The sequence below is a fragment of the Ananas comosus genome, linkage group 23 (genome assembly GCF_001540865.1).
Source record: "Ananas comosus cultivar F153 linkage group 23, ASM154086v1, whole genome shotgun sequence".
In the NCBI taxonomy this organism is placed as follows: Eukaryota; Viridiplantae; Streptophyta; class Magnoliopsida; order Poales; family Bromeliaceae; genus Ananas; species Ananas comosus.
This window is the reverse complement of record NC_033643.1, coordinates 5708259-5721513: the sequence shown is the minus strand read 5'-3', so window position 1 is coordinate 5721513 and position 13255 is coordinate 5708259. Positions and strand designations below refer to the sequence as shown.

At 44.5% G+C, this 13255-nt stretch overlaps 1 long non-coding RNA gene across 1 annotated transcript; it reads left to right on the top strand.

The window, feature by feature from the left end:
- LOC109728442 lies at positions 10764-11146 on the top strand. Its single transcript, XR_002220977.1, has 3 exons — positions 10764-10805; positions 10915-10996; positions 11101-11146. It is a non-coding gene; the product is annotated as an uncharacterized LOC109728442 (long non-coding RNA).

Sequence of the window (13255 nt, the reverse complement as noted above, 5' to 3'; positions counted from 1 at the left end):
CCGCAGATGCTCGACGTGCTCCTCCAGAGTGTTGCTGTACACGACGATGTCGTCGAGGTACACTACCACGAAGCGATCGAGGTAGGGGTGGAATAGCTTGTTCATCAGGGTGCAGAAGGTCGCCGGCGCATTCGTCAGGCCGAATGGCATGACGAGGAACTCGTAGGCTCCATACCTCGTCACACATGCCGTTTTCTCCTCATCGCCCTCCGCGATCCTGACTTGGTAGTACCCCGAGCGAAGGTCCAATTTGGTGAAGAACTTCGCTCCGCCAAGCTGGTCAAACAAGTCAGCAACAAGAGGAATAGGGTACTTGTTCTTTACCGTCACCTTGTTGAGCGCTCTGTAGTCAATACAGAGCCGCAGGCTTCCGTCGCTCTTCCTTTGGAACAAGACTGGTGCTCCGTAGGGTGCCTTCGACGGCCTGATGAAGCCCGCATCGAGGAGGTCCTTCAGTTGACGCTGCAACTCCTCGAGCTCTGGCGGGGCCATGCGGTATGGTGCCTTTGCTGGTGGCTTTGCTCCTGGCTCGAGCTCGATCGCATGGTCCACCTCCCGCCTTGGTGGAAGTCTCTTGGGCAACTCCTGGGGCATGACGTCCTTGAACTCCCCCAGGACTGCATCGATCACCGCTGGATGGTCCTCCTCCTCGAGGTCCTCGTCGCTCACCTCGCGGATGGCCGCAAGATAAGTGATCTCTCCGCGCTTTACCCCCTTCCGCAGTTGCAGAGCGGAGAGGGTGTGGGTTGCCGCTGGCTCGCTGCGGCTAGCCAAGACCATGCACGGGGCTGCCTCCTCCATGATGCTCAAGGCCCCGAGATGCGGCATCGGGACCGCTTTCGATGAAGCTAGAAAGTCGATGCCGAGAATGACTTTGAAGTCGTCGATGGTCGCGGCGGTGAAGTTCGCTGTACCCGACCAGGGTCCTACAGCGATCGTCACCCCTTTGGCTACTCCCACGACAGGCTGTGCCACCGAGTTGACAGCCTTGATCTTGCTCGTGTCCTTCTCGAGTGTGAGGCCCAGCCGTTTGGCCTCAGACTCGGCGATGAAGTTGTGGGTCGCCCCAGTGTCCACGAGCGCTCGAGTGGCCCTCCCGTTGAGGGTCACGTCCACGAACAGCAGCTCCTTCTTGAGCGGTTTGCTGCTCGCCTGCCCCTGGATCGCGCTGACGAGTCGTAGCGCGCCCATCTTCGTCTCCGCTTGTTCCTCGCTCTCCTCAGCTTGGATGGCGTTGACGGTCTTCTTCTTTGGGCAATCTCTCGCCCAGTGATCACCCCCGCAGACATAGCAAGAGATCTTCTTCTTCTGCGGAGGGCCTCTTCGCTCTTGGCCCTTGTGATCACGCTGCTCGCGGCGGTCTCCCCCACCCTTGGCCTTGCCCGCCTTAGGTGGTTTGCCACGAGCGAAGTCTGGCTTGTCATACTCCAGCAGCTTCTCCGCTTGAGCGATAGCGGAGCTCACGTCCTTGACGTCTCTCGCCACGAGCTCCTTGTTAGCCCACGGTTGGAGACCGTCGAGGAAGAAGAACAGCCGATCCTCCTCGGCCATGCTGGTGATGGCAAGCATCAGTTTGGAGTACTCCTTGACATACTCCTTGAGGGATCCTGTGTGCTTGAGCCGTCGAAGTTGCCTCCGCGCCAAGTATTCGACGTGCTCGGGGTAGAACTGTGCCTTGAGTTCGCGCACGAAGTCCTCCCAAGTATCCAGTTTGCATTGGCCCTTCTCGGCTTCTGCAGAACGCCGACGCCACCACAGCATCGCGTCGTCGGTGAGGTACATGGAAGCGGTCTGGACCTTGTCCTCCTCGTCCTCGATCCGCAGCGCCTTGAGATAGCGCTCCATGTGCCAAAGGAAGTTGTCTATCTCCTTCTCGTCGCGCGTTCCCTTGAAGCATTGGGGTTCAGGGACGCGGACCTTTGGGGTGTACTCCTTCTGCGTCTCACCGCCTCGAGCCACCGCCTTCTCAAGGATAGTCACTCTCGTCTTGAGGTCCTCGACCTCGTCGACTCGAGTGACTAGCTCCTCGATCAAGTTCTTCCGTTCGTCGTCACGACGGGTGATGTTGTCTTGGAGCTTCTCAAGCTCGCCTCGAAAGGTCGCCATGGCAGTGGCGACACTCTCCTCCATACTGCGAACATCTTCATTGAAGGCGTTAAAGGTATCGGCCATCTCGGTGTACCTTTCTCCCACCTTCGATAGAATGTCCTCCAACAGCGCAAGGCGGTCCTCGACCGACGCGGAATCCTTCGTGATTCGCGTGTCCTTGCCCTTGCCCCGCTTGGAGGGTTGCTTGGGGCCATCACCCCCAACGTCGCCAGCAGCGGCCTCTGATGACGACATGGCTCCTACTCGAACCGGCTCTGATACCAACTGTCACGGACTTAACGAATTTGCTCGCAAAAGCCCGTGCGGCGCTCGCCTTCCTTCGCGAAGTGAGCAAGCCTGCCTCTCTACTTGCTAAGTTAGGACCTCACTCGCCCTAGACTAAGTACAAGAGAGAGATAAGAAGAAAGCTCTTCTATTACTTCAACTTGGAGAATACAATAGTAGATTCTGAAATGAGAGGGGTGGAGGCCACACTATATATAGGCCACTCGCCGCCCATAAAGCAAATGATAAGATGCCAAGTGGCATGAAACTACAAGCCAAAAGGGGAGGCCAATAAGTACGCTACGGTCTCCCAAGAGTCATAATAAATATGCATAGAAACTCTAAGTACATTAATGGCTACCTAGAAACCCCAAGGGACTCTTGACTCCTCGGCATCCGCGCCAATCAGCCTCGAGATCCACGTAGAAGCTTCCAGAAGGTTCCAAGCCAAAACCTCCGTCAGATGTCCGCTTTGGAGTTCAGGTGATTGCAAAGCGAAATCGCGGAGAAAATCTTTGTGCCGTGACATACGCCCTCGACCAAAACTAATGGGTTAGTACAATCAATCCTTAACTTTAAGGATTCCAAGTTCAATACCAATCCTCACAATGAGGATGCAATGCTCATATGACCCTTAACTCTAAGTTGCTATGTCTAATATTCAACTATATCCTTTACTTGCATTCTTTACTTTTCATGATGCCACTCGACTAAGAGTCCAATCCTAGCATTCATTTGTTTACTAATGCCAACACATAACACTAAGTGTTCTCATGCATACTTGACATTTACTAATGCCACCCAATCCATATGTCATTAATGTATCTTACCCTTTTACCTTTTTAGTCTTTGTCACTACACATGCATACATAGGGTTCCATACGTTCTCAAGAATTTACAACATTTTATATGCATCTTATACTCAAAGATGCAATCAAATATACTCACATCACCTACTATGCATGAACAATATATAAACACATATGCTCAAATGACACTTTAGACATAAGAGAAATCCATCGATTTCGGAAAGCACCACCCACCTTAGATAGTTATAAGGATGCTACACGCTCATTCTTGGGATTTTTAGACGCCTATTCCGCGTGCTGCGGCAATCTGTACGAAAATAATGTTTTGTCAATATCTTTGCTTACACTCGTCGATTGTCGAACGAGCGCACCAACGCATTCGTTAGACCCCTAATAAGGTTTATACATGATCAAATTAGATCAAAACCCCACTTGAGCAAAACCTCTCTTTGGGATGCCCATCTAATATGACATTTGCTCAATCCTTAGATTTGATCTCTAGAACAAACAAAAGCAAGTTTACTAAACCTCTAGAAACTTATTTAGAACCTTTTCTAAGCCTTTTCAACCATTTCTAGGGCATATAAACCAAACCCTAGAAATTCACCATGAGAGCACATGAAGGAAACTTGATTTCCATGTGTTTCATGGCTTCTAGAAGGATTCCACACATGTAAGAAACTCAAATCCAAAGATTTAGGGCATAAAATCCAAGCCCTAACCTAGATCTTACATGAAATCCTTACCTTTGCCCTAAGCTCTCCAAAGTCCACCTTGTAGGAGAGTTCCCATGCCTCCAAAACTCAAGAAATCTCCTTAAAATCCCTTCTCCTATCCTCCCTCTTAGCTCCTTGGAGTGATCTCTAGGGAAAGAAAGAGAGAAATGAAAGAAGAGAGGTGCAATAACTGTAGGAGAGAGAGGGGAGAGGTGTTGGGGTGTTTATATGTTGTAACAATTACAAAAAGGCCCCCTATCAACTCAGATTTGCAGCAGACTTCAGTCTGCTGCAAAGGCCACCTGGTACCGGTACCACCATCAATTGGTACCGGTACACCCCTATCCAGCAGCCAAACCCGAGAGCTACTATTCTCGGGTTGCTGGTCTGGTACCGGTACCACCCTCATCGGGTACCGGTACACTGTCGCGCAACAGCCAAACCCGAGAGCTACTCCTCTCGGGTTGCTGGCCTGGTACTGGTACCACCTGACCTGGTACCGGTACGTAGTGCCCAGACTTATGTCCTGGCAGTGCTCCAGCACTTCTTCGCGCCGAGCAATGCTAACTCTTGCTTAACTCTTTTAGAACTCAACTTTGACCCTTCCAACATTGTTGGAATGCCAAATGGACTTCGTCCATCTTTTTCTTTCGGACACTTTAGTCAATTTGGCTAAAGTCCGGAGTACTCTACTAAAGTTTCGGTATATTACAACATTCTTGTCTTTTCATCACCACTTTGCCGACTGCTTCAAACAGTGCATAGCTAGGGTTACCTTTCCCAAGACATGCAGATCCTCAAAGAGAGTCTCCATGGAGTCGATCCACATTTCCATGACCTACGGATCTAGACTCTCTCCATCAAAGGTAGGCGGATCGAACTTCTTAAAAGTCATAAGGGCCACCAAAGCTCGCTCCCTCTCCGCCTCCACTAATGCACTTTCGGGAGTCGGATCACCCGACCCCGACGGAGAGATCTCCGCCGCAACTCCCGGCCGTCCTCGACGAGCCGCAACTGGCGCAGCCACTAGCTGCTCCACGGTCTCCTGGAGTCTCTTGATCCGTTTCTCCTGGCGCATAGTAGCCTCCTGCTGTCGCTGCACCACATCGGCTCGTTCCCTCACCACACCCACAAGTATGGCCAACTGTTCGTGAAGTTCCAAGTCTCCGCTCGCCTCAGATTGCTTAGGGACATCACCTGTCCCATCCCACGTTGATCTAGCTGAAGATCGCTTACGCGGTGCCATCGTTTCCTGAAACATGACAACTCAATTAATTTTCAACCTTTTAGGTCGAGCACGAAACAATTAACATCAACTCAAATCAGGCGAAAGTCACGCAAGGGCATCTATTCTCATTACTCGGTTTCATGTTGTATGCATCCAATATGAACACCCTCAGCTGAGAATAAACTGAACCTTGAATCCCCCTCTAACATCCGTTTTAGAGGTTTACTAACTTGACCCAATCGATCAATCTTTCGCCACAAGTTACAAGTCCTCGTCTCTCACGAGCCTTAGCTTCCATGGTTTACTATTCTAGGGTCTCCTAGGTCAAGCTAAATCATTTCTATTATTTTTTTTATTGTTCTTTTTATACTTTGATACCATCTTATACATATATCTAGCATTTAACTCATATATTCACTTAGCATATACTCTAGGCATTCATTTAGCATCTAGCTCATGTATCCACTTAGCATGTATCTCATGTGTTCATCACTAACATCTATCTCATGCATTCTTGATTAGCCTCCACATCATGCATTCATATAGCATCTCATGGTAGGTAACAACATCAAGCATAATATGATTTACACATTCATATTATCAAGTACAACCTACCAACTATACATGCATCAATAACATTCATACTTCACTTTGGCTTGGAAGTGACCTAATCACTTCGGTGAAGCACAACCCACCTAATATTGCTCTCTGATTGCTTGTAGTCACTTGCAATCGGGCTCTTGCGGCACACGTGATCCGGTTCGGCTCGTACTCGCAAACGATCACCGAACACTCGTCGATTCTCAACTTAAAGTTGTTGGGGACTCACCTCTAACCTTCAATTAGAGAAATGTGGAGTTAAATGAGATCAAAACCCTCATTTACTAAAAACCCCCAATTTGAAGCCCTAGCCATAATACATCCCAAATACCCCAAAAATATATAGAGTAACATGCTAATAATACTCTAGAGACTACTAGAATATCTTTCATGAAGGATTTAGTAGAAATCCCAAAGCTTACCAAAATTTGAACGCCGAGACGGAAGCACCCCGCTCAAACGGGCGCACGAGGGCCCGAACCGTCGCCTCCCACGCGTTCACAAGGTCCTTCTCCTCCAAGCCTCCGAATTTGGGAGATGGATCTAGAGAGAGGAGAGAGTATTCTAGAGAGAGGAGAGAGCTTCTCTCTCTACCTCTCCAATGGTGTGTGTGTGTGTGGGCTGTGAGAGGAAGAAGAAGGGGTCAAAGCCTCTTTATAAATCAACTTATTCTTAATTACAAAACTGCCACTGCACTAAACTGGGCATTTTCGGGTCTTGGGGACCGGTCCTTGGCTAGAGGGACCGGACCCCGTAGGTCCAGAAAATCAGCATTTTTAGGACTTAGACAAATTTTCAGCAATTTTAGCTTTTTCTCCGTTTTCGCTCGTTAGGCCTCCGATTCGTTTCAAATCGCATCGAGACCCCCAAAACATGTTTTCGAGCGCGTTTAAACCATCTTTTCATCCACGCTTTTGCCGGATTTAGTCTATGGTCCAATATAGCCTTTCGGGTTCCGTTTTCGCGCCCAACGCGCACCGAAAACATCCGAATACTCCCGAACTTCGCCGGAATGATTCCAATGGTTCCTAACATCCACCGAAACTTCATAACTATAGAAGTTCGATATATTACATCTTTCCCTCCAAATTAATCTCATAGAAATATTGCTGAAGTACCGACATTTTGGTAGCCTCACGCTTAGTACTTATGCTTTTTGTTAGCAAAACCTCATTAGCTATTTTGTGTGCATAGTGGGCCGAGATGCCTACATGCCTAAACTAGTGGATTTCTCCCTTTTATATTAGCTATATGCTTTACTTTATATGTTGTATTTCAATTTCAGTTGTTTGTTTGCTCTAACTCATGATTAGGATAAGTTAGATCATGGTTTATTTTGTACTGATTTAAGTTGTATGCCTTAACTGTTAGTTTGCTTAGTTCATGGTTAGGTAAATTTTAGTGAGTTTGTTTAGTTTCATTAGTTTGACACCAACTATTTGGTTTGATTATACTGATTTCATATCATATGAATTTAGTAAGTTTTCATACTTCACTTTGTTTGGTTGAAGGTTGAGTTAATTTGGTGGGACCTTTACCTCATATACACCTTCATTTTGTTTGGTTTGACACCAACTATTTGCTTGATTAGATTGACACCAACAGCTTTGTATAGCTTTCTTTGCATTGCTTTTTCACTGCCTGTTTACTACATTGTATAACTTGTTTGATCAGATTGTATAGTTCATGTATAAATAATTAGTGTAGTTCACCTACAGCTTTGTATAGCTTTCTTTGCATTGCTTCTTCACTGTTTGTTTACTTTATTGTAAAACTTGTTTGATTAGATTGTATAGTTCATGTATAAGTAATTAGTGTAGTTCATTTACAGCTTTGTATAGCTTTCTTTGCATTGCTTTTTCACTGCCTGTTTACTTCATTGTAAAACTTGTTTGTTCAGATTGTATAGTTCATATATAAATAATTTGTGTAGTTCATCTATAGCTTTGTATAATTTTCTTTGCATTGCTTCTTCACTGTCTGTTTACTTTATTGTAAAACTTGTTTGTTCAGATTATAAAGTTCATGTATAAATAATTTGTGTAGTTCATTTACAGCTTTGTATAGCTTTCTTTGCATTGCTTCTTCACTGCCTGTTTACTTTATTATAAAACTTGTTTGTTCAGATTGTAAAGTTCATGTATAACTAATTAGTGTAGTTCATCTACAGCTTTGTATAGCTTTCTTTGCATTGATTGTTCACTGCTTGTTTACTTCATTGTATAACTTTTCTTCTTCTCTCTTGTTGGCTCTCAGTTTACATGTTGGTCCGTTCGGCAATGATGTGTAACAGAGTAGCAGGTGTGAATGGTTTGGGGGGCAATACTAAGGTATTGCAGCTACCATTGATGCTTATGGGCCTTAATACCCGAGCCAACACAATATATCACAATTTATAGTTGTAATTGTAACATTGTGGATGATATTTCACCTCGGCTGGATGATATTTCACCTCTCCAACTTAACTCTGCTGCATCTCTTCTTCCAACCTGCAGTAATGTGGTTAGTTCAATGTTGCCCGAGGTGAGTTCTTTATTCTCCCAGATCTAAATATACATGCGGGTCATATCGACAATGAATTCGACAATGATGACAAAAGACTAGCAGGCTTGAATGGATTGGGCGGCGATTCGTAAGGTGTTGCATCCACCATTCATGCTTGTGGCCTTAATACCTGAGCCAACAATATATGACCATCTATACTTGTAATTGCAACATTGTTGCCTTTACTCACATTCTGCTGGATGCCATTTCACATCTCCAACTGTTCACTGCTGCATCTCTTCTTCCAACCTGCAGTAATGTGGTTAGTTCAATGCTACCCGAGGTGAGTTCTTTCTTCTCCCAGATCTGAATCTACATGTGGTCATATCGGCAACGAATTCGGCAATGATGATAAAAGATTAGCAGGCTTGAATGGATTGGGCTGCGATTCGTAAGGTATTGCATCCACCATTCATGCTTGTGGATCTTAAAACCTGAGCCAACACAAAGTATCACCATTTATACTTTGTTTCAGCTTTGATTCATATATGGAATTTCAGCTGTAAGGCAGTAATTTGCTTACTTGACTATTTGCAATACTGTCACTTATAAACTTGTGCACTTGATTCTTGCTTCAACTTCACAACTTCTTTGCCCTTTTTTCTTTTCTTGCATCCTACTTTCTTCTTTCGGTGATGATGATACCTAACCAAATAGATGTGCAGGGTTGGGGGGCATGGCTAAAGACCATGCAGCCACCTTGCATATCTTTCGACCTTACTAACTAAGCCATTATAGATTAATCTATAATTATAATTGTGTTATGAATGTTTTATTTTGTTCATTTGCAGTCATGGCGATCTTTCGTCAAGCTTTTTCTTCACCACTTGTTGCCGATCTCATGACATTCTTAGAAGAGGAAGAGGACTATTGGGAAGAAGTCCATGCATTACTTATCGAAGAAGGGGACTTCTCATTCCGCAGCACAATTTATAAGCAGCCTTGTCGAACACGGCCGTTCACTGGCCATCAGTTAATTCATGACAAATTGAGTGGACATCCTGATAGAGAATACCAACATTTTAGGATGACTACCACTATGTTTATAAGACTTTAAGATGAATTAGTTGAGAGAGGGTGTATACAAAGCACTAGGCATTTAACTGTTGATGAGCAACTTGGTATATTTTTATTTGGTATAGGTCATGGCGTAGCCAACAGAGTTTTAGCTGAAACTTTTCAACATTCAGGAGAAACGATTAGGAGGCATTTTAATAATGTACTGCGAGGTGTGGTGGAACTTAGACATAAGTATATCCAACCACCGGCATCTAATGTTGGTGTACACCCAAGAATAAAAAATAATCCGATTTTTCATCCATTCAAGGTAACTAACCCTCAGATTTGGGTACTTTAATTATTTGAATTAATTTGTGTTTATTTGGTAATGACATATTTGATGCTAACTATTGTATTTATGTAAAATTTTTTTTTCAAAATGCAATTGGTGCAGTAGATGGAACACACATTCCGGTGGTTGTACGAAAGGCTAAGCAACCAAGATATCGTTGCCGAAAAGGTTTTACATCTCACAACATGATGATGTTCTTTCGACCATGAATTTTTATTTGTATGCACCGGGTGGGAGGGTTCTGCAGCTGATATGAGGGTGTTGTGATGGTGTTGCAAGAGCGGCGGTTTCACGATACCGGAAGGTAACTAAACTTTTGCTTTTTAATGTGTGATACAAGTTTCATTATTGTAATTCTAATAAAGCTTTATATTTGTTTAGGAAAATTTTATTTAGTTGATTCAGACTATGCGAACACTGGCTGCTTCCTCGCTCCCTATCAAGGTGAGCGATACCACTTGAGCCAATTCGATGTAAACGCACAGGCACGAACGCATCGAGGACTTTGAGATTTATATAATTATCATCACGTTCAATTGAGAAATGTAGTTGAGAAAGCCTTTGGGATCCTAAAGAGATGGTTCAATAGCTGCAAGGTGCTTGTAACGACAAGCAACACCCTTTCCTTACAAAGTACAGTGTTGCATTGCCCTTGCTTGTTGTGTGATACACAATTTCATCAAGAGGCACCAAGGGACCGATAGATATTTGTAATACACTGGATCTTAGCAAATTGCAACATTCGAGTGTTTGATCTGTGTGTGGAGCCTTTCTACAGTTTTTGGATGGTCGTTGATAGTGTTCCGACCCCTGGCACGCACCCCGAGGATGTTGGTTTGAAGTTTGGTACCAAAATCCAAAAACTGGATTCATTGGACAGCTCTCGGGTAGCCTGCAGCAGAGCTTGTACCGGAACAAGACTGGCCTTGTACCGATACAAGGATTGATGGTTGTACCGGTACAGCCATCGGGCTTGTACCGGTACAGAGCCGCAGACCGCGCGACCCGAGCCTCGGGTTTGCAATTTCGTCGGCCTTGTACCGGTACAAGAGCCCGTGTACCGGTACAAGGAGGCAGATTTCGTGCAGTTTGGTCTGCAGGGGGTTTTTCGCGATTGTGGGCTTCTTATAACAGCACCCACGCCCCTTAGGGCTTTTTTTGTGCTGGAACCAGAGGAGAGGAAGGTGAGTGAAGCCCCACCTTGTCCCATTTGATTTTGATCTCCATTTTGCTTGGTTTTTGATGGATTTTCTTCTCTTTTGCCCTTTGGTGCCATTTCCACCATGGATGAAGCCTCAAGCTTGAATTTGGAGCTAAGTGGAGGATAGATCTTGGGATTTAAAGGATTTAGAGCTTGATTTGAAGCTTCTAAGAGGTAAGCATTATATTATCTCCCTCTAGATTTGAATTTTATTGAATTTCATGAGATTAAACCCTAGATTGTGATATTAGGGTTTGTTTTGGGTATTTTGAATCTAGGGCTTTTGGAGCTAGATTGAGTGGATTAGAGGCTTCCATTAGGTTGGATTGGATGAGCCCTAGCTTCATTTTAGAGCTTTAGAGGAGATTTTTGTACTAGAGGTGAGTTTTTCACACCTATGCTTGATTAGCTTAATGTTTGAGCTAGGTGTTGTTCGTTCGGCTCGTATGACTCATGTTTTCATACCTCTAGGATACTAGGAGACTAGAGGACACCCTCGTGGGAGCGCACGAGGAGTTTCGTTGTCATCGGTGGGTTTGAGCTCAGTGGAAACTGGGGCGAATGGCCCCGATTGCTCTTTCTACTTGTTGTAATTATTTGTTTTAGTTAGATTTCTATGCTAAATTGGGAATTATATGAATTTTAGAGCACTTAAAATGCATGCCTTTTAATTATGAATATTTCCTATAATAGTAGAAGCTATTGAGTAGAATGCATGCCATTACGGAAGAAGTGTTAATTTGCAAGTGAAAACAATTCATCTTATATTGAGGATTACTGACGGAATATGTGACTTGGGAACATAGTTGCCATGTTTTTTGACATAGAGAGCAGAAGAGGTCATAAAGGGGCACTTGAAACTAGTAAATATGAAACCTGCCATTATAGAGACATATGATAGGCCACTACATATCTGCTTATATTCCATGTTAGAGACAGTGATGACATTAGATAGGCATTGAGATTATCTTGACACATTCCCATTGTTATTATGACATGGAGGAACTTGGTACTTGGACGGATCGTATTGTATTGCCATGCTCATTCCGCACTATGCTTGTGAGGGTCGCTCCCTACTAAGCCGGCCATCGGGATGGCCATCAGCCGGATTCATACTCGCCGGCTGCGGGATTTAGCGCGAAGTGGATTGCCGTGGGCAGGCCCATCCTAGGTGGGGTGCATGACGACCACGGGCCATTGGCTCGGCAACCCGCCAGACAGCCTTCGGTGGCGTCTCAGGGCTATTAGACAGCCTTCGGGTGGGTCTCTTCAGATTCGGCTTGAGTATTCGTTATGACATGTGCGAAGATGGATGATTAGAGTATTATTTGGACATTGTACTAGTAATAGGAAACAATAGAACTTTATTATTTCGCCATTGTGAAATTATGATATGTTGAGACTTTTACTTCACCATAGTCTTATTCATATTATGCTATTTAGGCTATAGTAGAGATATCATGTTTATGTAAGTTACATTTTTACTTACTTTCGCTTTTCTAATCTATATTCACTAACCTCTTTTTTGTGTTTGGCTTGCTCGGTGATTCACTGAGTCAGTAATCGACACTGGAACTATTTTGATTAGTATCTCAGCGCCCCTTTTATGGTTTCCTTTTCAGAGCCTTCGGCACCGGCGGAGGCACGGGATCGCGGCAAGGGGATCGCGTAGCTAGCTAGCGAGGAGCTTACTTGCCTAGGTGGTTTACTCTTTCTTTTGTAGTTGAGAGAGTGAGAGTTTTGTACCCTGTAGAGAGACCACCTATGTATCTACTCTTAGCACTTGTATTTGGGATTTCCTATTGTATTTACTTTATGCCTTATTTAGTGGATTTACAGCTTTTCCTCATCCTTTGTTGTAGCATTTAGACATTTATTATGCTCTGATATTCCTAGATGTCCTTTAATATTGCTTTTATTATTGTTGTTCCTAGACGCCTTATACGTTTTAGACGTATGGCGGGTCTGGGCACGCGCCGGGCGGGCTTCCGCTGGGTCCCGGGGCGTGACAATATTTCAACATGCAAATGGACCAATTCCCCACAGACGACCAAAATGATGACTCGATACCTCCTATTGGCCCAGATGAGTCTCGGCGAGGTGACGCCCTTCACACTATGATCACAGAGCAACTGTGGAACAATAGATAGGAGGCTATATTGGAAATGATATAATTTTTATAAATTTGTGTGAACATGCTTTGTAATTTGCTTTATCTAGTTGTGTATCTTGTCTTCACCTTGAACCTACTTTGTTCTGTTGTTAAATTTCCCGTAATTGGATGTTTTTAACTATTTGCATTGTTACTTGCACTCCTGAATTGCTTTGTATGAGTTGGATGTTGATATTTTTCAATACAATGTCTCTTCTTCATCTTTTCTTGCCTTTGGGATTTTGTAATTAACATCCTTCTTGTATAGCTTCATGTTGTTT